General features: G+C 41.4%; 1 pseudogene; it reads right to left on the minus strand.

The window, feature by feature from the left end:
- Positions 1 to 936: 936 nt before the first annotated feature.
- On the minus strand, positions 937 to 1,876 carry LOC103541683 (transmembrane protein 134-like; annotated as a pseudogene).
- Between the last annotated feature and the right edge of the window lie 2,820 nt (positions 1,877 to 4,696).

A 4,696-nucleotide genomic window follows, 5' to 3' on the forward strand; every position in this document is an offset into this window, starting at 1 on the left:
CCTGGGCTGAGGCTGGGAACTATCAGCTAAGCATGGATGTCACATGGTGCCAGAAAACACAAAAATGCTCAAAGACTAATGGGGACATGGCCAAAGGACACAGAAGCCATATTGAAAGGGCTCTCAATAGCCCAAATTGGGACAATTTAAGAATGATAAGAATAATGACTGAAATTGATTATAACACATCGAATAATAATTTTTTTAAAAAAAACATGAGTCCACAATGACACTCAAAGTGGAAGGGGATAAAATGATCGTATTTGCAGAAGAATACTAGCTAATAAATGTAGAAGAAATGATAGAATTGGAAGTGCGCTCTCTTGCAATCTCCAATGATCAATTAAGGCAAAAATCATTAGGCGATGCTAAAACTATTAAACAAAAGGTTGCTGGGGAATCAGAAATGAGCATGATGCTACACCATACCACACCATAAACTACACAGCAATTTCAAGGAGAAAAATGTAACTTACAGTGGAAAGACCTAGCAGTCACCACCTTAACCAAGTGATAACTTGGCATCATCAATAGCAGGACACCCTGGCATTAAGTGCCTCTGAAATGCAGCAGGAAAGATACAACATCATGAAGTGTTATTGCCAGAAACATTTACCAGAATCTAATCAAACCTCTAGACAAACTTCCAGGATACGGGAAATACAGAGAAAAGAGGAACAAGTTAAACTACACCCAGAGGACGTAACCAAACAAATCAGGATTGAGGGACATTTTACAAGACAACTCTTTTCTTTTTCTTTTTGGAATTAACTGTCTTTTTACTAGTACAAAACACCACAGCCCAGCAGCCCAAGAATAAGTTAAAGCACAGAGCCAGTGAGGGGTGACTTTCCCAGCCCCACATAGTGGGCCTGGGGCCTGCACATCCCAAACCTCCTAAGCAAACTCCTGAGGAGGCTGGGGGTTCGAGGGTCCTGGAGGGGTTTTTCCTTTGGGATGAGGGAAATGGAGAGGGGCATGGGTCCAAGGAGTGCTCCTTTTGGATGTATGGAGGCTGCACAGGGCCTCTCAGAGCCAACACTGGATCCTGGCCGGTGCCCACACCCAGACTTCTGACCAATGGCTCATTTCACAAAGTAGGGCAGGTAGAAGAACTAGAAGCCCCAGTGGTCCTTGGTGGCACAGTAGATGATGATTACATGGTACACTCCTGGGACCAACAACAGGAAGCCTAGCCTGAAGAAGATGGTCCTGGAGACACCTTGAGAGGGGCCACTTCCAGTCCCACCCTGATCAGGATCAGCACTCTCATTTGCTGTGTGACCTGTGTAAGGCAGGTAAAATAAACCTGCCCTGCACCTGGATCAAAGCAGACTCAGAGTAAATGCTAGCTGTTACTCTTCTGTTCCCCAGCTGCAGCAGCAGGAGCAGGAAGGAGGCCAGCACTGGCAGTTCTTCTGCATCAAAGGGTGTTGAATCCAGCTGCAGCAGGCATTGTAGGAGCACTGGGTACTCTTGCTGATAGTGCCAAATAACTATTGACAGATGCAGATGCATGTTGGGCTGGAATGTTGGGTTGAATGGCCCCATCTGATTCCAGAGAGGCCTGGGATCTACTCTCATCATTCTCCAGGTTCTCGTAACACAGCCAGGACTGCTTGTCCTCATCGGCCATCTCAAATTAGGCCTGCGCTAGAAGTGCAGTGGCCAGAAGAGGGCAACCCCATTGAACCCAGGGCCCACATTCTCCAGGGACAGCTCAAAAGCGTCATCAGTGCTGAACTGGGGCCAGGTGGAGTTTATGGTCCTGACCCACTCAGGTGCCCTATGCATCACCATCTGCACCTACCTGCTTCGAGTCACTGTGGCCACACTCCACACTAAGACAACTTTTTACAAAGTCAATATAAGCAAGACTTTCAGAATGATTGAGTGAGTACATAAAACATAAAAACAATGAAAAAAGTGACAAAATTATCAAAATCAATTTTTTCAGAATTCTGGAAAATAACCAAAGGCTTATGACAACCAGAAGAGCATTTATTCAAAAAACCCCACTGAAACTCAGTAACAACAGTGGTATTTGTGGTGTTTTAGCTTGGCCTACTCCCATCCCCTTCTCCCCAGCTTCATTGTAGCTTTCAAAACCAGCAGCCTTGCAGCCATTGGAGGGGACAGACCAGGTCCGGAGCTCTTCAAAAGGTCCCATCCCCAGAACATTGTCACTATTTTACCTGTCTCACAGCGCCCTGGAAAAGCTCCATTCACAAGCTATTGTCATTATTTGATCTGACTCAGAACTTACTCCACAGGAAAAGCCCACAGGGCATTTGGCAAGAACATTCAGTGGCAATTTTTAACATCACAGTTACCTAAGGCTGCAATACCAGTTGGGGAAAACAAGAATGCAACCAAAAATTTAACAGGAAGATCTGAGAAACGAGATGCCCACAGGGGCTTTAAGAAGTTCTAATATATTTCTAGAGACCTGTAAGGCTGTGAACACATGCCACACTGGGTGCATGCCTAGGAAAGATCTGAGAGGGCTACAACGACTCACCTCTGACTGACCTTGAGGCCCTGTGCAAGCAAGAAGAACAGGCTAAGGCAGACTTGTAAACTGCCTGAGCAATGGAGGCATGATCCAACACACACAGAGCACCCTCAGCGAAGGATGGAATACTTGCTAGCTCAGGCATTTAAGGAAATCTTTGGCCAATCATCTGTTGACCACTAGCTTACTGACCAGAGACTTTAGTGACGGCATACTACAGAGACTACAGACTTTATAGAATTAGCCCAGGAAAGTCACTAAACAAACAGTCAGCAAAAACAATAAACCATTGGGTGGAGGGAATCTAATTTCTAGAGTTGACTAACTACATTATCTAAAATGTCCAATTTTCAACAACAAAAAAATGAGACATGCTAAGAAACAGGAAAGAATGACCCATACACAGAGGGAAAAGCAGTCAATACAATCAACCCCTGATTGGTCCCAGATGTTGGACTTACTAGACAAAGATTTTACATTGGCTATCATAAATAGGTTTAAAAAGCTGAGCAAAATGTGTCTAAAGAATTAAGGGAAAGTATGACAATAATATCAAACCAAATGGAGAATACCAATAAAGAGAGAAATAATAAAGAATAATCAAATAAAAATTCTGGAGTTGAAAATTGCAATAACTGAAATGAAAATTTCAGTAGAGGCTCCACAACATATTTGAGCTGAGAGATGACAGAATCAGTGAATTTGGACTGAGATTATACAGTCTGAGGAAGAGAAAGACCAAAAAATGAAGAAAAATGAACAGAGCCTCAGAGAGCTGTAGGATACCATCAAGCATCTCAACATATGTAAAAATGGGAGCCGCAGAAGGAGAGAATAGAGAGAAAAGGAGAGGTGAAAATATGAAGAAATAACAGCCGAAAACTTCCAAAATTTGATAGAAAGCCTTAATCTACACATCTAAAAAAGCTCAATGAACTCCACAAAAGACAAACCCAAAGATATCCACCTCTAGCCATATCACAGTCAAACTTGAAAAGTCAAAGACTTTTCAAAGTCAAACTTCAAAAGTCGAGAGAATCTTGAAAGAAGAGGAAAAACAACTCATCATGTACAAGAGATCCTCAATAAGATTAACAGTTGACTTCTCACTAGAAACCATGGAGGCTAGAAGGAAGGATGACATATTAAAGTACTATTGTCTAACAAGAATTCTATATCCAGCAAACAATCCATCAAAAAAGGAGAAATGAAGACACTCCTAGATATATAAGAGCAGAAATCATTTGTTGCTAGCAGATATGTCCTACAGGAAATACCAAAGAAGTCTTTCAGGTTGAAAAGAATGGACACGAGAAGACAACTCAAAGCCCCAACAGGAAATTAAGGGTACTGTTAAGGTAAATACATGGGTAAATAAAAAAGACAGCATAAAAGCATTTTTGCAACTCTTTTCTTCTCCTATATGATTTAAAAGACAATTGCATAAAATAATAAGTATAAAACTCTGTTAATAGGATTATCATGTCTAATTAAAATGTAATTTGCATGATAATAGCACAAAGGATGGGAGAGGGAATGGAGCAACATCAGAGCAAATTTTATTTATACTATTGAAATTAATCTAAACTTAATCTGAAGTAGACTAGTATAGGGAAGCACCACTTTATCCTAGAATAGGTCTGTCTCTAACAAACAGTTATCATTTTACATTCATGTCTGCTGATGTTTCCTGGAGGTCTCTGCCAGCCTGTTTCTATCTCCATAATGGACCTAGGTTTGGGGGTAGGTAAAAAACCAAACAGAATGAGTATGCAGCCATTTAGGTAGGAAATATGTTGTAAAGGGCATGATAAATCAGTAAAGGACAAAGCAGAAAACATCAAAGCAAAGGCTCATTGGACAGGTTTTAGCAGAGCTTACTGCAGCATCTGGTGTATCGTAGACGTGGCAGGGTGATTAAGAAAGTCGTCTGTGATTTGTTTTCCTGGTTTTGCTGCTGTCAATCATCAAGAAGTGAACATTATTTTTTTTAACCTCTCCCAGGAGAGTAGCCAAATATCTTAGACACTAAAATCTGGAATTTTCTCTCCCTTTGGGGGCAGTTAATAAGTGTTTGTGCTTCTTAAAAAAAGAAGAAGAAGAAGAAGAAACTGCAAATTGGAGCCTACTGACATGAAAACAATCCCTAAAAACCGGCATTTTCTGTTAAAAGTATAAGTT

This window comes from Equus przewalskii, chromosome 15 (assembly GCF_037783145.1).
Source record: "Equus przewalskii isolate Varuska chromosome 15, EquPr2, whole genome shotgun sequence".
NCBI classification, from domain to species: Eukaryota; Metazoa; Chordata; class Mammalia; order Perissodactyla; family Equidae; genus Equus; species Equus przewalskii.